At 38.8% G+C, this 24279-nt stretch overlaps 1 long non-coding RNA gene across 1 annotated transcript in view; it reads right to left on the bottom strand.

Moving 5' to 3' along the window:
- LOC140710649 (uncharacterized) overlaps positions 1-24279 on the bottom strand; it is a 46547-nt gene that overhangs the window by 2164 nt on the left and 20104 nt on the right. Inside the window, exons 6-8 of the long non-coding RNA XR_012091746.1 lie at positions 20327-20427; positions 18448-18487; positions 301-418 (exon numbers count right to left, since the gene is read on the bottom strand). This is a non-coding gene — a long non-coding RNA (uncharacterized lncRNA). The remainder of the gene's footprint in view (positions 1-300; positions 419-18447; positions 18488-20326; positions 20428-24279) is intronic.

Here is a 24279-nt window from a genome sequence, read left to right as displayed (position 1 = left end):
TAACACGGTGAAACCTCGCCTCTACTAAAAATACAAAAAATTAGCCGGGCCTGGTGGCGGGCACCTATAGTCCCAGCTACTCGGGAGGCTGAGGCAGGAGAATGGCCTGAACCCGGGAGGCGGAGGTTGCAGTGAGCCGAGATTGCGCCACTGCACACTGCACTCCAGTCTGGGCGACAGAGCGAGACTCCGTCTCAAAAAAAAAAAAAAAAAAAAAAAGTCCAAGCCCACCAGCAACCCCTTAGACTTCCAGGATGTCAGGAGCTTGGGGAACCAAATGGAAGAAGACCTCCTTCTTACCTCCAAGTTTCATGGAGAAAAAGACCAGAGCAGGAGTCCTGATATTTGAATTCCAGCTTTGCCACTGAACGCACCAGTTCGACGTCCATGGGCATATTTTTAATCTGGTTTTTTTCCTCTATTAAAATAAAACCAGGAATAATATTTTACATGAAAGTTGAAAGGATAAAATGAGGTAACAATCAATAAAAAGCAAATTGTATGCAAATCCTGTTTTGTTTTACGATAAATGCAGCTCAATGAATGTATGATAAATAAATGAAATTTATGTCAGAGGGAAGTGTTGTCCCTGAGTTAGCAATAGTCCTCTGTTAGATGACTTAAAATAGGAATCCCAGAGTAAAAAGATAAAGAGGCTAGATTCTGCCTAAACCTTGAGGAAGGAGGAAGGAGATAAAATATGAGCCACTTCACTGTAACACTCACAGCTCTCAGGATCCAAATTTCTAGAAAATGACTATGTGCCTTGACTGTACAATGACTTGCTCTCCCTAGTAGTATAAGGAAGGAGGGAGAAGATAGGGAGATGATGAGTTGGCATTAATTAATGAATTAATTTTCAAAATATTTTCAGTAAAATTCAGCTGCAGGTACATGGGCTAAGCGAAATGCTTTGATTCCAAGATCAATATCTTTAGTGACAATTGTATCCCTTGAACTAACCTTACACATATTACTTTCCTTTAAAATAAAAAAGCAGAGTCTAGGTGCATTGGCTCACATCTGTAATTCCAGCACTTTGGGAGGCCAAGATGGTGGATCACCTGAAGTCAGGAGTTTGAGACTAGCCTGACCAATACGGTGAAATCCCATCTCTACTAAAAATACAAAAATTAGCTGGGCATGATGGCTTATGCCTGTAATCCCAGCTACTCGGGAGGCTGAGAAAGGAGAATCACTTGAACGTGAGAGGCAGGCGTTGCAGTGAGCAGAGATGGCGGCACTGCACTCCAGCGTGGGGGACACAGCAAGATTCCATCTCAAAAAAAAAAAAAAAAGAAAAGAAAAGGAAAAAAGGAAGCATACATTTACAAGAAAGAGAATCTGATTTTTCATGCACATTTGCTATATGCCTGACACTTTGCAGTATGTATATTTTAATTGTTGTTTTGGCAAAAGCAAGAATTAATTGAGGTCTTAAATGAGCCAAGCACTGGGTTATTTATGGACCATATTATTTTATATTCTCAGCAACTCTGTGAGTTGATACCATCCTCACTTGACAGATGACAACAAACTGTGACTTAGGAAGACAAGGGGACTTGCCTAAAGCCACATAATGAGGACACGAAGGATCTGCAAAACTTCAGACCTCTGTTCTTTATTATGGGTGTATTGAGATAACAGAGGCTTTGATAGGCGCTCCAGAAATCTTCATACTAGCCTGTAGTTCAAGCGTAGTTATTCTCACATAATGTATATAAGGAAACCAATCTTGCCCCCAAAATCCTTCCCCTTCCATGAGGTTTCTCATGAAAATAGACCATTAATAAAATTCTATTTAAAATTCTGCCTTTACTAAATCACCAGCTTCATGATGGCTCACCAGCTATGGGCTATATATCCATATATAAAGTCTTTGCCCATGTCCCAAAGACTTCTATTTATGTATTATAGATACACTTCTCTCTTTCAAATTCTTTGTCTTACCAGGGTTTCCAAACGACTCTTTGAGTCCGTCAAATCCAAATCACAGCAGTCTTTGCCTCTTCCTCTTTTAAACAATCCCACTCATTCCAGTGATTTACTGTCACCCCAACACATGCCCTGCTAAATTCCCCAAAATGGGCTTGTCCACCTCCAGCTCCTGTAGGGCTGCAACCCCAGCTCCCAGGTCTTCAGAGGCCAGCTGCCTGGAACACCACAGGCACACAGCAGAGTTCATGAGAGGCAGTGACAACATACGTTTATGCATGCAGTTGATTCTCCTTGGAAAACACTTCTTAAAAAAAACCTTTGCCTGTCTTGATTCAATTTGGTCAGAATAAAGTTCCTTAAAAACAAACATGTCTTTCAAAAATGTGTTTATAGAAACATTTTTTAAAGAAACATTTCCTTTAGCATGGTATGGCCCAACTTTTCCATTTGGTTTACCTAAGAGATGAACTTATGGTTAAGATGTTTATAGAAATCCTTTTAATTTAAAAATTTCTTATAAAACATTTTGAAAGCAGCAACATTTAGACCTTTTCAAATAGTAAATTGTATGTCCAATACTTAAAAAGTACTAAAATATAGTAAAGACTAGATTTTTAAATCAAGTTTTTAAATATTCATTTGTTTACATACACTAAATACTTTGTCTTGTTACTTATAGAAAATGATTAAGAATCTTTGAGAAATAAAGATCTGACCAAAAATATAAAATATATCTTACAGGATAAATTTTCACCAAATAACAACGTTAGGGTGTAGCTTTAGTAAAACTTTATGGTGAGTTTTATGTTCATTGAATATTACAGGGGGAGGGGTAATTGAACACAATTTAATCAAAAATCCACTTTTCTATGAAATCAAGACTGATTACAAACTGCATAACGGTTGAGTTATAGAATGATTCCTCTCATGATATGGCAATCATTTCTGAAAACATAAAAAAATAGTTGCCAAGAAAAATTCTCCAATGAGGAATTTAGTTAATGTGGTAGATTTCTCCCCCTTCCTTCCATCTGAATATTTAACATAAGAGAAAAGTCCTACTCTGTTTTTCAGCTGGAATCACAGCAGTTTCTGTTTCTAACCTGGGAAGAATGTGGTTGGGACTGAAAAGCCCCCTGTCCTATTGTTAGACTCCTCGGCACTGATCCTTGCTTTTAACATCATAATGAAGGATGCTCTTTAGTGGATTATCTTGAGAAGGGATTAACTCCTTCAAGTCTTCTTAGGGGGCAAGGTGTTTTGAGCCCTAAATACACACCAATTGCCTGCTTAACTTTTCATCTTATTTTGAAAACTGCCCAGCTGGAATTCAAATTCTTTTCCATAGAGCTGAATTTTATTAGTAGCAAAGTTGGAGTTGGGGGCAGCAGATGCTAAATATAAGCACTGTTCTTTTAATCTCATGGGGCCAAATGTTTCAGATATTTCACTGAGACAGGCACGTCAGGATAAGACTCAATCTAAACTCTGCTGTAAACTTTGCAAGCACTAAATCCTGGCCCCATCTCCCAGGCCCATGACTTAAGCCCTCTAGAAGACCATGCTTTTACTAGGATTCTACCTTTAAACTCCTCTTGCCTATATGGCCCTTGTACCACGGCTTTTAATGTTATTATCCACATTGTTTTAAGTCACACTCAAAGTAGAATTCAAATGCCTGGTAAACACACATGCGCGCGCACACACACACACACACACACTTGAAAAGAGGACTAATTGCTCTATAATTTACAATCAACTGGTTTCCTTAGCCTCTGCTGCTTTATCCTAATAACCATTTATTTCTGTCTCCCTATTACATAAATACTGAAATCTTGCATTTGTTTCATATTCACCTTCCCCCTTCTCTAACCTCATTTCTGTTATTAACTACCCATTGTATTATGATATGATTTGCCACGAAACTAGACAGTTCTAAATTTGTCCTTTCTCCTCCTTTTCTGTTAATTCAAACTTCTCTTCTTAATAGATTACAACTTTTCTTTTGTTCAACCAAAAGAATATTTTCAACACTGAAAACACTCATTTTAAAGGTGTTTGTTAAATGTAGGAAATTACTTTGAAGCACACACATGCCAAAAAAAAAAAAAAAAAAAAACACTTTTTCTTGGAACTTTGTCTTTTAGACTGATTTATTTTTTAATCAAATTGCAACACACATCACCTGTAGCTTTTTTAATAAAAAGATATAAATTAATTAGGAATTGCTAGGCTACATGTGTAAGAAGTTTTAAATATTAGAAAATCAAAATATATGTATATGCGACAAAAACTACAACAAAAAGATCTTAATAAAATGAAGTTTCACGATTTTTTACAAACAAGGGTATCTAGGTGCAGTTTTCTTGTGAAGAAAATGAAATGAACTCTCAGTCTTTATATAGAAATCTATATATATATATACACATATAATAACTGTATTCTAGAGGCTCTGCTTTAATTGTAAATAATCCTCCACATTCTTTCAGTGTAAACTCTTTAAGGAGTCATGAATTTTATTTATACTCTCTCTCTCTTTGAGAGTCTTTTGTTTATTTGCTGTTTCGTTCTTTGTGAAATAACACTCCCAGAGGAAAATCCCCCTCTCTGCTTAAGGAATTAGGCCAGAGACAAAAGCAGGGAATTCTTTAAGCCTTGTTTTGTGCTACGAGAAATGTTTGACATTTCTGTGGAGAGGTGTTTAGTTTGGATTCATTAGGTCTTAGGGACTCTTTTCTCTTTTCTGGCCTTTCAGTTTCTGTCACTGTTTTTTTCTGTGTTTGGTAGACTGAAGAGAATTTACCAGGGTGTAATTAGGTTTCCTACACTGGAATAGCAAAAATCTAGTTGTTGCAAATGGGTAGACCAAGTATTCCCCTGGCTCAGCAGGCCAAAACCTGAACCTCACTTTCTGATACCCATCTGGGTAGGAGAATGTTCAGCAGCGGAAGCAAGGGGTAAAAAACACTTTCAAGAAAGTTTATGCCCCGATCGAAATAAATACCTCTCGTCAGCATCTTTAAACAAAGCTGCTTGACCATCACTCCCACAGTTCTACCCCGGAAAGCCAACACCTTTGGTTTTTCTGTGCTTCCTCTCAGAACATGAAATAAAATTAGTTTTAAGATGCTTTTTTTTTTTTTTTCAACACAAAAGGAGATTTTTTTTTTTTAACTTTTTAAATCTTTCAACAGCTTGGCTGGCCTCTACTTCTTCCCAAGATCATTTGAAGGCTGTCTGTTGCCTGACTTGGGAATGGTATAGTCTGATAGGATATCCCAGCCAGATTATTTGCCTTCTGCAAAACAACACAGATACTTGCTGGATTATTAGTTTCACTTCCTGAATTAGTAGAAGCTCAAATATTTGGTAATTCCCCAAATCCTGAGGAGCCAGAAATAGAGCTCGGTGTTATTTTTTTTTTCTTTTTGGATATGACATTATAGACTAAACCATGATGATCTATCTGCACTCTGCCTTTACTACTGCTGTTATCAAAGCATGGAAAGGGTAGCGGTGTGTCCTAAAGGCTCCACTTAAGAACAGTTCAGAGATTAGCAAGTACTAGCCATACAGTCTGTATAGACTCTTTTCCAACTAAATCCCAGTTGATGTTCCAAAGCTTGGCGGTCTGAGTCCAATGACCTCTGACTTTGAGCTTAGAAAACGTGCCCTCTAGCAACTGCTGGGCCACATGTTCTCCATTCACACCACACCTGGAGAGTGATGAAGTTAACAGTCAGAGAAAAAGAGCCATGGACAAGCCCACCGGTGTATTGGGTTGCCAGCTTCCTTTGACTGGCTAACAATAACCCTTTGGCAGATCTGGCTGGGAAAGTATTAACCCTCCCACCCCCCCCCCCCCACAAAAAAATACAGAAACATTGAAGAAAGACCCAATGCCTGTGATTAAATGTGAGAGAGACCAGATACTAACACCTTCAAATAATGGATTGTATCATTGTGAAGTGTGCCTTCCCAACCCTACTTCCATCCCCATAAAAATAATGATTTGTCTTTCTGGAAATTGTGGAGAAACTGTCACCTTGTCAATCCAGCTCCATCAACAAAGATGTGTATAAAATGCCAACCCCTTTCAGCCTACTATCTCCAGAAAAATCTTCACCACGTACTCCAGTGGATCTTTTTCATTAGATATTTAACTCTGCCATGTTATACTTAATTCTAAACTGAGTATTATTTAAAAGAGTCAAAAACTAAGACTACTGTTTTTCCTCTTCTTTTTAAAACTCTGGATTGTGAATTTTGGTTCAAATCCTATGAGAGTCTAGAGATCATATCAAAAAGCTTTTTGCAGTTCCACATAATTTAGTGGCCTTTGACAATAAATATAAAAGTAAGGAAAAGTAAGCTGAAATCATTTATTCATAAAAAAGTAAGGCAAGGTAATGTTTGAAATCATTTATTCATTAAAAATGGTAAAAGATAAATCCATCAGACTTTATTCGCAGAAGAGTAAGTTAGAAGAAATAATAAGATAATTATTTGTGAAAACGTGTGGACATCAAGAAATGTTAAGTATTTAGGGCATCAGAAGAGTTAATAATTTAAGTATGAGCCCTAGATCAAATTTTCAAATGTATCCTTTCCTAAAAGAAAGAACACTATGGTTTTTGGGAAGGAAAGGGGGTCAGAAGGAAAAGGAGAAACAGCTGAAATATAACACAGTCAAGCATACGCACTGCAGTCAACCAAAGGTCTTCCCTTGAATTGAGAACTGAAAAACTTATCAGGCAGAGAGTTTGCAATGATAGAAGATGTCCCCAGTCCCTGATATGAGGCTGGCATATTACTGATTACTTCCCTTGGGTAAAACCTACCATTTTCAACAATGAGCCCATGTTTTAGAGAAGCTTTTCTATCTTCATCCTCTGTGGTGATCCTAAAGTAGTAGGAGAAATAGGAAAGGGAATTCTGGAAGGACGTTCAACCCCCTCTATTTGAGAGAGCAGGGAAGAAGGAAGCAAATGCCATCATCCTTAAAGAAATACTATTTGGGGCAATAACAAAAATGAATAAACTTTTGAGAGGAAAACTCAATTTGCTGTTTCATTATATAGAATAAGTTTGGCTGACTAGATGAATTTAAATAATCATATTTTCCCTTTTTTTTTTTTTTTTTTTTTTTTGAGACAGGGTTTTTCTCTGTTGCCCAGGTTGAGGTGCAATGGTGTGATCTTGACTCACTGCAACTTCTGCCTCTGGGGATCAAGCCATCCTCCCACCTCATTCTCCCGAGTGGCTGGGACTCAGGCTCACACCACCACACTCAGCTAATATTTGTATTTTTTACAGAAATGGAGTTTCACCATGTTTCCCAAGCTGGTCTCCAACTCCTGGGCTCAAGCGATCCACCCACCTTGGCCTCCCAAAGTGCTGGGATTACAGGTGTGAGTCACTGCATTTGGCCAATAATCCTATTTTTTCTTTCTCTTCTGTTAAAAAGCTCAAAGACAATAATAGAAAGAAGCTCTTGAGTACCCAAAGAAAACAAAGTTTGCTATGCAGTGGCATATTAATAATTCAGTGGCAAGTAAATGGAGCTGTTATAACCAGAATGTTATTAAACAGAATGTTTAATATTCATATGTATAAAATATATTGTTATATATAAAAGATACTGTTTTATACATAAGGATATAATAATGATGGAATTTACTCTGCAAGTATATGTCTAGTCATACTATATAAACTCAGTGATTATAAGTCCCACCAGACTCTTTTCTCTAAATCTACCAAATATTATGTGTTCTAATGTGCAAAGAAAGTTATAAAGAACAGCTTCCATCTTAACCCCAGAGCCTTTGACCCTGGTACCTCAATATGAAGATTCAGGGTCTTCATTAATTGTAATTATTTAGAACCAAATGTGTTTCTATATTTTAAATATTTGTGTAAATACACTTCTTATATTCTAAACAAAAAAAAAGTTACTATCCCACATACCATTCCTGTTATTTCTTCATTACTTCACAGATTAGAACTTTAAATAAACATGATCCTTAAAATTCTTAGTAAAGACAAATTGACTTCTTGAGTTATTATAAAAAGTGACATATTTTGTGATTAAATGCATGTTTGTAGTTCTGAGACACTGCAAAAAATTAACGTTTCTTTTTGATAGTAGCTTTTATTTTTCTTACAGTGACCAAACCATGTTCCATCCTCCCTCACTTACTTGCAGATAAGGCAGAATGACTTGAGGCATTAAAGATGTGATTATATCCTATATATTTAGTTGGTTCCCAACTCTTCTTGTCTCTGTGTGAGGTCTAAGATACTCATTCCATGGTATAAGAAAATGTGATTGATTTCCAAAGGAAATGGTTGAACCAAAAAGATGCATTTTTGAGAGGCTATTTTGCTGAACCACTTTTAGAAATAGGCAAACGTTCAAAAAATTACTATAAGTACATTATGGTTTTTTGCAGAATAAATTTGATCTAAAACTTTTGACATTTTGTGCTGTAATATTTAACAGCATTGAGGGAAAGCTAATGGAACCTTTCTAACAAGTACAAGTATTGCCATTTCTCACAATAAGAGCACATTCTCTGTCAAAATTTTTAAAGATTTTTAAATGTTTTCTACTAGATTTGGATTAAATATTGAAAGCAAATGTTTTGCTTACAGGCACTCATGGTAATTTTTGACATCATGTCAACCAAACAAAACCCCAATATAAGACAATTTTTCATATTTGATGTGGATTTTAAGAGTTCCTTTGCAGATATTATTTTAAATGTGATTATCTCACCTCCTTTTTTTATTGTTACAAAATAAAGCCTTTTTTTTTTCCTGTAGGTTGCCTGTCACTTTTGAAATGGAAAACATGATGAATTATGGCACATTTGCCTTGCTATGCTTTATCAAGCTCATTAGAGATGATGCATGATCTGAACTTTACGGAAGGAAAAAAAAATACACGGACACCCTCTTTCTTATCTTCTCTGTTTACCTCTAAAATCGCTCTGGTTTACTTGTTGCACAAACTGACCACCTATTAAGGAAAAAAATGGTCTTGTCTGTAAAACACATGGCTTTCCTGTAGAACAGCCCTAAACTTGAGCTGTAAATTCTCAAGGAGTGATATCACCTCCAAACACTGAGCTCAGAATGCTTCATTTTATTTTTCCATTGTCATGCTATGCAAACAAACAACTTTGTGTGTATGTTTAGATATAATGGGAAAGGTTATTTTTAATACAATTTTCCAATGAGATAGCCCTATAATGGAAATTTTCAGAAAGAAAACTCCAGTCTTACAAAACCAACTTTCGTCTATGAATTTAAACAAATTTTATTCTGCTTCAGAATCATAATGGTTACTGAATATTCATTTTTAAAGAAAATGTTAAGACTGAGTTTTAAACTGACTTATGCCAAATAAGTTTTAAACAAGTCTTTAAAATCCCAAATTTATTACAGAGATAAAAAGCCCTATCTTCTTACCTCTCTCTAGAGTACTTTGAAAAATTTGATTTGCACTAAAACCTAAACAGATTCACCATGATGAAGGTCATCAGATAAAAAATGTTTCCCCAAGTTTAATTCAATACTTATCAGCTAGAACAATTCTTTCCTAATCCTTCAGATGTTAAGCGCTATCAAGAAGTAAAATGCAAGTAAATATTATTTTAAAATGTTAATACAGAGTTGGAGAAGGCATTTGGCCTTAAAATAAGAAACATGACTACTGTAATAGTAAAGATACATATTACCTGAATTTCTTTTTTATTAATAAATCTTTCATTTCTGGCACTTACGATTGATGAGTTTCCTTGGAAATAGAACACTGAGGCACTTATGTTAAAAAGACATCATATTCCAAAACCATGGAGAATTGTGCTACAATTCCTTAACTTCTTGCCTGAGAGAGTCTTCCTGCTGGCCCGTGGGTTAATCTCTACTTGTAAAAATGTTTACAAAAATGGCATATATGTTTGCTTCTGTGATTGATCAGCTCAAATACATGAAATTAATATTTTACGTGTAAGTGGTGTTCACCGTTTTACACCGGGTATCACCGGCATCATCTTATTCTCTTCCTTCTTTCACCTAGGAAATGTTCCATGTCTGGTAGTCTACTAGGTTCTGGAAGGCTGTGTCAACAAGTCAGAGCTCAGCCCTGCCCTGATGGGGATGAGAGTCTGGAGAAAAGATCAGTCTTAATTTAATATCATCTAATCAGATAAAGAATTAAATGGCTCACGACTGAAATGAGTCTGGTGAAGAAGGCATTCAGGGGCTCTTCGAGCATATGTCAGGCAAGACCAGACCTAGCGCAGAATGATAGGGGTGCGGATCCAGCACGACAGAGGACGGGAACCTAACTCCAGATATCATGATGTCAGCAGGCCTCTCTTAGAAAGGTATGCTAAGGTGAATTCAAGGTTTTAAAAGAAAGCCAGTGGGGGCTAAAAAGAAGTCATTACCAAGAGGAGTTATTAAGGAGGAGGCTAGTGAGAGAAACAGGGTCAGATCATGTGCTGCCCTGAAGTCATCGTAAGGATACGTTTGTTTGTTCAAAGACTCACAGAAAACCACAAAAAAGATTCAGGGAAAGCTTCAACAAAGGAGAGGGACACAACCTGACTTGCCTTTTTTTTTTATTTATTTGAGACAGAGTTGCACTCTTGTTGCCCAGGCTGGAGTGCATTGGCACAATCTCAGTTCACTGCAACCTCCACCTCCTAGGTTCAAGCGATTCTCCTGCCTCAGCCTCCTGAGTAGCTGGGACTACAGGCATGCGCCACCGAGCCTGGCTAATTTTTTTTTTTAGAGACAGGGTTTCTCCATGTTGGTCAGGCTGGTCTCAAACTCCCGACCTCAGGTGATCTGCCCTCTTTGGCCTCCCAAATTGCTGGGATTACAGGTGTGAGCCACCGCGCCCGGCCTGACTTGCATTTTTATAGATGATCAACAAAGAAATTCTATGAGGTAGACAAATTAAGTGCGATAAAGCCCATTGAACAAGTGTAGAAACTAAGATGCCGAGATTCAGTTCCTTGCCAAAGGTGAGATGTGCAGGAGAGTGGTTGATACATCCACATGCCCACGTGCATGGGGTGCATTCATGTGTGTGTGCAAAATTCTGTTCTATTTCTATCATGGATCTCTGTCTGCTGCAGCACGCATTCAAAAACAATGCCATGCTTTGCATTTCATTCTAATTCCAAGCTGGAAGATGTTATTTAGGTACGTTGTGAACCAAAAAACTTAAGAGAATAGTAACTTAACAATGTTTTTCTCTTCAATGTGTGTCTATTGGTTGTCTAAGGAATTCTCTGGATAAGTTATTTTCGCATACTTTAATAAGCATTTCGGCTCAAAGACTAGAATAACATTTAAATAGTAGCAACACTATCCATTCTAAAAAGCAGTCTAAATAGATTATTAGAACCACATTATACTCCCCACATAAAATAACTTTTATATACCAAACCCTAACTACAAGTACCTTTTCCAGCACTGAAGTAGTATAAACAGAAGATCTGAGAAAAATATGGCTTATGATACTCTGCTCAGTTATGACAAGTGAGCAAACACCACTTGAAGGAAGAAAGTCAGCCATGCTTTATAGGAAAATAGAGGAAAGCCTCTCTCCAATGCTCTCACTTTGGTTCTTCCCATTCTCTGACCCATATGCTGGGTAAGAGGTTAGATCTAGGCATTGTTTCCCCAGGACTTGGTGTACGAAGTGTTTGTCCACCTCTAGAAACAAGAAGGAAATATTTGGGCCTGGCATTTGCTCTTGCAGAGAAGGAAGAATGAAGAAGTTACAGCAGGAACATCTCATTTTTGCGAGGAGGAATGACGTGACAAGATCAACGGAGCATGATGATGCCTGGAGTGGTTCTAGAACAGCTGTCAATGTCTACCTTGTATTACAAGCTTAATCAAAAGTGCTTGACAAAATTAATTGGCTAAAGATTCGGCAGCATATGGAAGCCAGAACATCTACAGCTACGTTTGCAGGATGACTGGTTTGAGTATACCATGCTGAAGCTGGATTACTCTAGGAAGTGTGTTAAGCACAGCACAGAGTAAAACAGAAAGGCCCATCACCAGGTTGGCCCTGTGGGTTTCCTGGGTTTTAAGGTGGCATTGTTTAGTAGGCAGTTGGATAAAAGAACACAAAGCTCAAGGGAAAAGACTCTAGACAAACAAACAGATTTGGAAGCAGCAAAAGGGCGTAAGAGGAGGAGACTCAAGCGCCGAAGGCCAGGCCCCGGAAACAGTAACTCCTCTCACACTGATTGCCTCCTTCTCTCTTTTGCTTTTACATCAAACTGTGCATCATCTCATCTGATACTAACTCCTTACACAATCTTTATATTGCCAGTTAAACTGTTAGATCCTTGAGGTCAGGAGAATATAACATAATGTTCTGATACCTATTGTTCACCCAAAATAGAAGTCAGGAATTGAGAGAACTATCTAAATTCTACCACCAAATCTCAACCCAATCAAATGCCACTAGTTTAAATATTTCATTACACACAGAGATTAATCTGTTTTGGTTTCTGGGCTGACCTGCCTAAATCATTGTTTACTTCTTAAAGTGAGTGGGGTCAGTCATTCTTCGTGGGGTAGGGTAGGGCAATGAGAGAGTAGAGGTGACATTGAGATTTCACTGGGATGCTTCAGAATTCAGGTTCCCAAATGCAATTAACCAGTTGAGTGAAACTGTATTTTCCAAGACACAATGAGTCACACACATACGAAAAAACCCTTTGGAAGGGAGGACACCCACATGCGTGCATTTCCTCCATCACCTTGTAGAACGTACACAACCTCCTGTGATTGATGCCAAAATTCACTTTTAGTCATGCTTACAGTTCCAAAAAGAAAAAAAAATTGTTTTTACTGGACCAGTTTCAAGTTCTGGTTATGTGTGTCCTTTTAATCATTCCCTTTCTGTTGAAATCTAAGGAATTGTCTTAATATGTACGTTCAAGAGGAGATCAAAATCTTTGCAAAGCTAAGGAAGTTTACTTTCAGTTAGAACGAGAAATTGATGAGAATGTCTAACGTGACGTTTAAGATAGTTGATAATTTGGAGGGACTTAGAAGACTTTACAGGTATATGATTAAAGAACATATTTCATTTAACCATAGTCTGTTGCATTTCATAGACATTACAGTTTACTTGATAATACAACCTAATTTTTAAGATATTATTCTACAATTTACTTGAAAAACTTTTGCATCTGATATAAATATATAGATTTCTCTGATTTAACCAAATATGATGAGAGAGTTAAATTCCGTGCCAAAAATATCATAGGGTATTATATCTTTGCTATTTAGAAAAAAAATAAATGTTTCCAATTTGAAAGAAGAACTTACTGTAAATTCTTGAAATTTGAAAGTGGCTTTCATGTCTGGACTCTCAGTGGGTCACTTGATATGCGTCCCTGAACTCTGCCTACATTGGTGAGCTGGTATAACCGTTCCTTTAACAAATCTACTTTGAAACACAGAAGAAGCTTGCTGTTTAAAACCTGGTGAAAGGTGATTGCAAACCTTGAAATTAAAAAGCCTAGTTTCATTTTTTTTTTTTTAAACAAGACCCTTCTCAGTTTGACTGAAATGCAGTAAGCAGGACAGAGTGACTATCTCGTGATTGTCAGCAGATTGGCAATCTGACATAGAATTCTGGCAAACCTGTACTTAATTGCTAAAATATGACTTCCTAGCAACTACAAGTATGTTCTGGCAATGTCAAGTTATCCCAAACCACATGACTTGACTTCTGCTTTGGAATTAAAATTGAAGATTTATCCCAGGTTGAAGCTGCTCTTCACGCATTCTGCAAGAACTCTATAGACTGCAGACAGGAAAACGGGATATCGTTAAAGTATTGCAGTGCCCCAGGGGTCAATGTCAGATACAATCTAATTTAACATCTTTATTAAGGATCTCGAAGAGGGAGTAAGCCACATATTAATGAAATGTGCAAATGATATTAAACTGGGAGCTGGTGTAACCACCAGTAAGGACAAAGAAATAATAGAAATGCACCAAAAGAGGTTAAAACTATGAGCAGAAAATTATTATATGAAAATCACCTTCTTGGGATTGATAGTTTTGGAGATGAGCGCTGGGAGTCAGAAATCTCAAAGTTTGGGGGCTGCATCCAATTGGGAACCAAAAGGAAAGAAAAGAGGGCAACCCTTAGCCAGCATCTAATTTAGATACCAACGCAAACACTTTACATTACATTATGTAAGTTTATACAATCTTTAAAATCAGAAAGATCACCAACTGTAAAAATTTAGGGACAGGCCAACTCAAATGTGATAGCTTAACTAGGCACAACACAGACAGCTATTAAAAATGACTAGTACTGAACAATATTGACATGCAGAATATGTGAACTAACATGCAGTAAAACAAAAGGCAGAGTATAAGTTGTGTGCATGCTGACACCACTTCAAATACATGGATGCTCATTAGACAAGATCCAGAGGGCTCCACCCAGAAGCCAAAGTTTTCAAATAGACATTAATTTGGAAAAAGAGAAAAATGTGTCTTTTTAAAAAATAAAAACAAAAAAGCAGTGAAGCCCTGACTCCTTAGCTTTTTCTATTTCCCCATGTCTCCCTATTCCTCACGCTCCCAGAAAAGTTGAAACAACTCTGAAATGACTCGGCCAAACCTATAACTAAAATAAAATGCCCTTAACGCAACATCTGACAACCTTCTGAGATTCAAGTAGGAGTCCCCTGACTGCCTATAACTTCTTGAAACCATTCTGTCTTCTTTTCCCACCTCCACTTCTACTCCCATGCCAACACTCTTGGCCATCCCTTAGATATTCAGGCATATTGACAATAAACTTTAAACAAGCAAACACCTTGCATTTTAGAACTCCTGCCTTTTACCCTTTCAGTTCTTCAAAGGACTGGTCTTCATTGAACTATATGCTATGACATACACAAAGCACGGAGCTGGAATGGCAGACCTGGTGTATAAGCATAGCATCCCTGGAATCTTTGATTTCACCCCTCTATCTTTAATGCCTACTTAATAAAAGGTGGCTTTCACTTGTCTTCTAATTCCTGCCATGACCTTTACCTCCTTTTAGGGTCCAGGAGAAAAAGTAAAGAATGAAAATTCCCTAAAGCCCGAGATAGACCAAGAAGGAACCTGTTGACCTACCATGGAACCCACAACAGTAGCTCCTTTTTTTTTTTAAGGATCTTGAAGAGGGAGTAAGCCACATATTAATGAAATATGCAAATGATATTAAACTGGAAGCTGGTGTAACCACCAGTATGTACAAAGAAATAATAGGACAAGGAAATTTTTTTTTAAGAAAAAAAAAACCCCACCTCTAGTTGCAAATAATCTACTCTTTCTGAATTTAAAGTATTATCAGAATGAAGGATGGAGTCAGTGGAAGAAAAGTCATCCTTTTTTTTTTTTTTTTTTTTTTTTTGATGGAGTCTTGCTCTGTCACCCAGGCTGGAGTGCAATGGTATGATGTTGGCTCACTGCAACCTCCACCTCCCGGGTTCAAATGATTCTCCTGCCTCAGCTTTCTGAGTAGCTGGGATTACAGGCGCCTGCCACCACACCCAGCTAATTTTTATATTTTTAGTAGAGACGGGGATTCACCATGTTGGCCAGGCTGGTCTCAAACTCCTGACTTCATGATCCACCCACCTCAGTCTCCCAAAGTGCTGGGATTACAGGTGTGAGCCACCGCACCCAGCCAACAGTAGCTCCTTTTAAACAGCAAGACTTTAGTAGCAGACCATCTAAAATGCAGATACAAGTAGATCCAATGAATCTATGATACTGATGTTCTAAAGTAGTGGAAAAATCAACTTTATTCATGCTTTACACAAAGAACCTCAAACCAACACCACACAACTGTGGGGTTAATACTCTCTGTGTCAGAATGATTTGAATATACCAGTGGGTGACCAGAAGGTCATGGCACACAAAGGGCACAAAGGAAAGATTACAGACCCCAAATAAGGATAGCAACTAATAGGGATGAACATGCTGGAAACCTTTAAAGCATGCTTTTGCCAATGAGGAAGAAGTATTTTAAGTATACTAGAAGGAATTGAAATATGCAAATAAAATTCAAGGAGAAGACAAGTGGGCTAAAGCTAAAGAATTTTCTTATAGGCCGGGCGCGGTGGCTCAAGCCTGTAATCCCAGCACATTGGGAGGCCGAGACGGGTGGATCACGAGGTCAGGAGATCGAGACCATCCTGGCTAAAACGGCAAAACCCCGTCTCTACTAAAAATACAAAAAACTAGCCGGGCGAGGTGGCGGGCGCCTGTAGTCCCAGCTACTCGGGAGGCTGAGGCAGGAGAATGGCGTAAACCCGGGAGGCGGAGCTTGCAGTGAGCTGAGATCCGGCCACTGCACTCCAGCCTGGGCGACAGAGCGAGACTCCGTCTCAAAAAAAAAAAAAAAAAAAAAAAAAAAAAGAATTTTTTCTTATAGTATAGATAGCATAGATACTTTTTTTTTTTTTTTTTTTTTTGAGACGGAGTCTGTCTCTATTGCCCAGGCTGGAATGCAGTGGCACAGTCTCAGCTTACCACAACCTCCACCTCCCAAGTTCAAACAATTCTCGTGCCTCAGTTGTGCCACCATGCCCGGCTAATTTTTTTTTTTTTTTTTTTTTTTTTTTTTTTGCATTTTTAGTAGAGAGATGGGGTTTCGCTATGTTGACCAGGTTAGTCTCGAATTCCCGTCCTCGTGATCTGCCCGCCTTGGCCTCTCAAAGTGCTGGGATTACAGGCATGAGCCACTGCCCCCAGCCTATAGTATAACTTTTTTATGGATTTAAGATGCCTGAGTACATACTGAAAAACAGCTCTATTAATGATCCCTAAGAAACTGAGTTAGAATACACTTCTTCATAGGAAGTCTAGCATTTCCTTTACCTGATTACCTGAGTTCATTTACAAGGTAGGATTTCCATGTAATCTCCCCACCACGTCAGGCACAGTGAACTTCACTCTACTCCAAGCAAAACTCTTTCCAAAGTTAGAAAAATATTTCCAAAAGTTGTTGTGTTTTCTTAGATGCTTTAGCTTTTCTTAAGGTATAATTAGAAAACACATCAGAAGTCCAACTATAGAAATTATTTCAAAATATTTCCTCCTGTGACAAAATAGGATTTTTTCTCCTTAGAGGAAAGTGAATTCAGCTTACCTGTCTATATCTTCTTCCAAATGTATATGAAGTAAAAATTGCTAATGCCACAATATATGGGAAAATGTTTAGTGCCTGCTCTATGTCAGCCCTTCTTCTATGTGGTGGGAATGCAGAAAAAAATATCAGTCCTATTTCCTACCCTTTCTCACTATTAAAAAGCTTGCTATTAGGTGAGAGATACTAACCAATAAACAGTTTCCTATTGTAGGCTATATTTAAGCATTAGGATTAATGACACCAATACTTCTTCCAGTTATGCCATCAAGAATAAATTACTTGATTTTCAAATATTAAAATACAAGTTTTGTAAATGAATACGTGATGTTTTTCAAAGAACAAAATAGTAACTTTCAAAGAGCAGCAGAAAAGACTTGTGACAAATATATTGTTCCCCTCTTGAGGGCACATGAGAGGATTGTAATTCCTTGTCACTTGCAACTGGACACAGTGGCTCACCCCTGTAATCCCAGCACTTTGGAAAGCTGAGGTGGGCAGATCACCTGAGGTCAAGAGTTCAAGACCAGACTGGCTAACATGGTAGAACCCAATTTCTACTAAAAATACAAAAAAATTAGCCAGGCATGGTGGCACACAAACTGTGGTCCCAGCTGCTTGGGAGGCTGAGGCAGGAGAATCACTTGAACCGAGAAAGGGGAGGTTGCAGTGAGCTGAGATCACACCACTGCTCTCCAGCCTGCATAACAGAGTGAGACTCAATTAAAAAATAATAATAATAAAAAAGTGACTTGCCTTGGTTGATGAAATGTGTGTAGAAATGAGGAGTGGAACTTCGTAGAAGCTTTTAACTGCCATTGTTTGAATTCCTTCTTTTATTGCTTTGACAATCACTAACATGCATATTGACAGGAAGGTGAATTTCAGATCAATCACCTAGAAGATATCATGTTGGAGAGACATTCAGATCTACAATGCATGAGCTAGAACTGGACCTTTCTTGTTAAAGTCACTGATACCTGATACTTAGGGATGTTTATTACTGCAGCACAACCTTGCCTAACCTAACTGATTCACTCAACAAACTCAATGACAAAGATAACGTACTCTTTATAAAGCAACTGATACAAAAAAAAAAAAAGGCTAAATGAGTTTTTTGCCAGGTAGTCAAGAAGCATTTACTGTATGTCCACAAGATGCAGAATAGCTTAACCAGCCATGTGTCAGGATTTATTTCATAGAATATTGTGACTTTTCCCAGCTCATTATTATCCATGAATAATGAAGATAAAGAGATCTGGTACTGAGTATCTGTCATTCTGAGGACCAAGTGCACCTACCTCTTCAACAGGTAGCCTGTGGGCTTGCAGCCATCCATACCTGAGAAACATTTTGAGAACCTCTAATGTAGGCAAAGTAACTTGAATATTTTCTCTGTCAGACACTTAATAGAGATTTTGACAAGAAAAAAAAAAATACAAGTGATCAAGAAATCATTCTTAAAATTGACTCCATAGTTACAATAATGGGTAAAAAATAAAAATAAATACATCTAATCACAGACTAGTTTATCACGTGAAATAAAAATGAGTACTTTTGCATTGAAGATCATTCTCATGTATCTAATGTGGAGAGATACTTAACAAATAGTATAACAAAGCCTACTTTCTATTATAATAGGTAATTGATGTAGACTCAACCATTTTGCCTGATGGATTTCAGGGCAGAAGAATGACAATTGCTCACTGTACCATCACTGAAAAGCTGAATTATAGATAATTTTTTTCAATTTTTATGCTTCTTGAATTGAGAAAATGGACTATCCATGAAAGACCATTGTTGTCACTGTTTTCATGAAGTGACACATGCAGAATTTCAAAACAACACTGGAGTTCCAGCTCATAAAACTGTTGAGAAGAATCACTGGTCTGGACTTTGAGTCAGAGACCTGTCTTCCTGGTTTCTGGGCTCATGTCTCTTCCACATCCAAACCTGTTACTATTCAACTACCAGAGCTAATGTTCTAAATATAAAGCTGACCTCATTCCTTCTACTTGAACAAGTTCCAGTGCTTCTCAATCGTCTTGTGCATAAAGTTCAAATTTCTTAGCCTACTTCCCCGTCTAAAAAACCCTTTGCTCCCACTATGCCCAGCGGATCTCACTCCCTGTATTTATCATGGTCCTTCCTTCTCTTATCGGAGGCATGTTTCTTCAACTTCTTTTTCTCTATTTGTGAACTCATCGCTCAAGAGAAAGCTCACTCATATGACATCTCCTTAGTAAAACTAAGATTTCTTGTTTCTCTTTGCCTACTTTAGATGCATGTTTGTTTCTATTGATCCATTGTATAATATGATTGCTATATTTTGCTATAATGATTTATGCACTTGTTCAACTGGGCTAATTCAATCTCTTCAAAGAGAATGTATTTCATTTAACTTTGCATCACATCCTCTTCTATGCAAAAGCTCAGACATATAATCACGGGTAAATACTGGTGGATGAGGGTACAAGCAAATGAATGAATCAGATCTGAATTCAACTGATGGTTTTATCAGTGACCTACTGTGTAACCTTGGCCTGGTCAATTTGCCTCTCTGTGCCCCAGATTGCTGATATGAGAATGGGGGGGATATAATTACTACCTGCCATAGAGGGATGCTGTGAGGATTAATGAAATAATTTTATAAAGTAGTTTGAGCTCCCTAGAAGAAAGGCACTATGTAAGAACAAAGTGTTATTGTAATTATTATGTAGCACCTTTCATCTGAGAATCTCAAAGCACTTCACCAAACATTGACTCATTAATCTTCCCAACTCTCCTGCAAGAGAATTAAATTACCTTCATTTAAAAAAAAAAAAAGGGGGAGGAGGGCAATGCAGACAGCAAAATGTTTAATGCCCAGCCCATGATACCATCCCCGTTGAATGCCAAAGCCAAGAGCGAGTTGCAGGACTCCAGCTCAAAGGAGACTCCTAGTTCAAAGGAGACAGCTCTTTGAACCTTGAGGCACTGTAACTTCCACCTTTTCCCTAATCAGAGAAAATCATTGAGCAGCCTGGGTGGATGGCAACGATCCAGTTGGAAGGAAGGCCCATGGTAATACCTTCCACAGAAGAATGGGTGGGGTGGGGCAGCAAGGTGATGACCACAATCCTTCCCTCAACTGTAGCAGTGGAAAGAAAATGTAAGCAATGCCTGCAGTCAATCACTTACCCTCCTCCTATGGCTGTGGCTCAAATCTTTTCATCAGCCCTCTTTTAACTTGACACCTTTCTGAGTTGTCTCTGTCTCTCAGCCAGAAAATGTCTCATCACCTTTGAATACAAAGGTAGCAGTTTAGCAACCAAAGAAATAATCCTAAAATACTGCATTCAAAGGAGCTTTCCCCTCATAATACTGTTTTTCCTGCTGAATCCCATGAACGTTAGCTGAGACAGGTGGTACTAATCCGCCTTCTAAGAGGAAAAGGAAGAATGTTAGCTATTCTCCATATACTGGGGGTAGGGGGGAGCCGTATTTTGGATTAAGATGTGTTACATCAGCAACTTGTAGCAAAGTGGAGCCATTTTTATTCACAGCTAACTAGAGAAGCAACATTTGTGCTTTCTCACACATGTTAAGTTCATACTTCCTGGAGGTTGTGGTCAAGATTACTGGCCCAATCATGTGTGTGAATCTGTTACAAATATGCATAGCATGTGTGCCTCCAGGACCCGGAAGTAACAAGATTGTGTCCCCAAGTCAAGTGAATTCAATATTCATCATTCCAGCACAGCATCTATTTATTTATTTCTTTCCTTCCTTCCTTTCTTCCTTCCTTCCTTCCTTCCTTCCTTCCTTCCTTCCTTCCTTTCTTTTTTTTTTTTTTTTTTTTTTTTGACAGAATCTTGTTCTGTCACCAGGTTGGAGTGCAGTGGCACCATCTCAGCTCACTGCAACCTCCACCTCCTGGGTTCAAGTGATTCTCATCCCTCATCCTCCCGAGTAGCTGGGATTATAGGCACGCACCACCACACCAAGCTAATTTTTGTACTTTTAGTAGAGATAGGGTTTCACCATGTTGGCCGGTATGGTCTTGAGCTCCTGACCTGGTGATCTGCCCGCCTCAGCCTCCCAAAGTGCTGGGATTACAGGCGTGAGCCACCACACCTGGCCCACAACACCCATTTCTAAGGGAAATATTAATTTCATCTTGATTTTAAATCTGGAAGAGCAGAGTTTGTTAATTATGATAAGCTTCATGCTGACAAAAGGGAGTCCCTTGACTCCCTTTTCTCCTTTTTCTCCACTCTGTTTATTAACAAGCCCACCTCCCTGAAGTTAGTTACTCACAAACTGTGTCACTGTAAAGATCTTAGACTCCTGGTCTACTCTTCCTGACCACTGTTTTTCTTACCTTTCTTACTTCCTCATACCTCCTTGAAAGCCACCCATAGTTATGGAAAGAGAACTGGCTTTGGAACCAAACCAATCTGACAGTTAATCCTAGCACCCACCACTTCCTGTTCTGTGACTTTGTGCAAGCTCCTAAACCTCTCTGAGCCTTCTTTTGTGGCCTATAAAATAAGAACTACAATTCTACTTTGCAGGCATTTGAGACATTAAGCACACACAGCAGTTCTCAACAAAGATAAGGGTCCTTGGCTGACAGGGACCTCCAAATACGAAGTGGAAGATGGAATTTAAGTTCATACAGCAAGCACCAGAAGATGTGATACACTCACAGTGCCAGGATTGCCATTCCAGAGGATGTCCCAGAAACAGAGACTAGGCCTGGGTGAGGCCTTGACAATGGAAATGCAACAGATGAAACTAAGCAAGGTCCGTGAGCGGGGAGCACAGACCAAGGTCAAAGCCTAAATTGGCAGGCAGTAATTTCCAGGAAGGTCTGGAAACTAAGGAGCAGAAAATCACCATGGGGACCAGAGTTTTACAGTCATAATCTCTGGAGGAAACTGAGATATGGTGGGGAAGAAGTAGGGGATTGGGTTGAGAATTAGGCTAGAACTTCAGCAAGAACATCTGTCTCAGGGTGAATCCAAGCAATCAGACAAAGAATGTACATGAAGAACCATCTCCAAGGAGCTCACTCCTCCCCTGAGCTCAACCTTTCAACTACAGGTTCCACAGTTCTGGGCCCCCTTGGGTTTACACCATCTTGTCTTGTATAGACTTGGATATTGAAGCTGAACTGTTCATCTATATCTGACTCCAAAGTCTCATTTAGATACTAGACTAGTATGTGCTCTCAGGCACCAAAGGTACTATGTTGTGTGGTCACTCAAGTTCCCAGGGCACTACTGAGCACTTCCCCAGTCACCTGCCACTCCATATGGAGAAGAACCTCAGGCAAGAGTAGACAAGAATGGGAATTAATTACTGGAACTCCAGCAAACTACTTCACCAAGAACAAGAGGAGGCAAAAAGGCAGTACACAGAAGACTGCTCCCATTCCTCCTTGAGAGGAGATAGAATTGCAGATTCAGGGGAGGGGTGACCCTACAGATGGGAGCTAAGTTTCTACTGTGGAGCCTGGCCGGTCATCACACCATCCGCTAGCCACCTGACACTCCACTGGTGATCTCTCCTACTCTCGTGGCTTTAGGTACTACCACTAAACAGATGACTTCCCACCTGTTCATCTCTCGTCTCTAGCTTTTCTCCAGAGCTACAGGCTCACATTTTATAAGGCTGTCAGGCATGCACACCTAAATATCTCATGGACATCTCAAATCCATTATACTGTTCTCCACATTTATTACCAACAACGAATATTTCCTACATACCAAGTTCAAGATGATACTTTGAGTTTCCAAGTTGGAGATTGAATAAGCTCACAGCCCGACCTCAGGGCCAGTGTCTAACTGTGTATTAACAGTGCTGGAAGGAGAATTCTTTGCCCCAGAGACACTTCTGCACCACATGCAATAAGGACCGACACTTTCACTCAAAGATTAGGTGAAGCAAGATTTCTGTGGTGTCCGGTCCCATACATCTGGACAATGTGCCCAAGGCATCCCCTGCACACAGACAGTGAATTAGACATGCCCGAATACAGCAGATGTAACTGAGTTAGCTCTAGGACAATATTAAATGAGTTTCAAAAATTGACCATCATACCCACATTCTAGCTACTGAAAAGAAATGGGGGATTCTAAATTAACTGAGCTCAGTTGCAGATAAGGAAAGAATAGTGTTAGTAAAGATGGTAGCTTTTGAATCTACTATCTACATATCCCCCACAGGGTCCAGCACATGTTAAGTAATTAAATATTTACTGAATGAAAGAATGTATCTTTGATTTTAGATCTAGCCTTTACTTCTCTGGGATATTTTGTTACTTGTGAGATCTCACTTTCTAGTTAGTTCCTTCCCAAACCTCCCCCCACTATTTAGAATTCTAGGGACCACTTGATTTTCCAAGTGCCTTTCACCCAGTGACCTAGCACTGTGAGCCAGTCAGTATAGTGTAAGCACTTACTTCAATCACGAGTTGTACAGGGCACCTCATTCCTCAGCACAGAAATTAGAATAACCCCAGGTGAATCAGGTTAAATCTGTCCTGGAGTTTGCCTACAGAGAATGGTAACAATAAGTACTTCCATTTATCCAGTCTTTGTGATGGGCCAGGCTCTGTGCTAAGCCCTTCACAGACTCTAATCTTCACTCAACAAGCAGGAACCCCATATAATCTCCCCTTTTTTATTGGAGGGGCTAATCACACAATGAATTAGTGGTGGAGTGGGACTCTAAACACAGGTCCATCAGCTCTCCAAGTGGAGCTCCTCCTACCATACAACTCACTCCCATCCCAGGGGGATATTTGCAACTCTTTCAGCCCCCTTGGATGTACACCTTGGTGGAATCTTTGCCAGTTTTTCCCAAAGTTCTCAAAAATTTTATTTCCAGTTCAGGCTCAGCAGGAAATACATTTTCCATTGCCATCCACAAACACTATAAGTAGAAATTGAATGTCTGCAGCACCAGAAAGGGTATTAAAAGGAGTCCTCCTTGTCCAGACAGAGGGACTCAATGGAAAAAAAAAAACAACAACATAGTTTTAAACTTTCGAATTGCATTTTTAAACACTAAATGTACTCAACCAGAATAAGCACGTCAAAATAAAGAAGTCTCCATAGCACAGATTTGGAGACTCAAGATGTCAT

This window comes from Chlorocebus sabaeus, chromosome 29 (genome assembly GCF_047675955.1).
Source record: "Chlorocebus sabaeus isolate Y175 chromosome 29, mChlSab1.0.hap1, whole genome shotgun sequence".
Classification (NCBI taxonomy): domain Eukaryota; kingdom Metazoa; phylum Chordata; class Mammalia; order Primates; family Cercopithecidae; genus Chlorocebus; species Chlorocebus sabaeus.
This window is presented reverse-complemented; position numbering and strand designations above follow the sequence as displayed.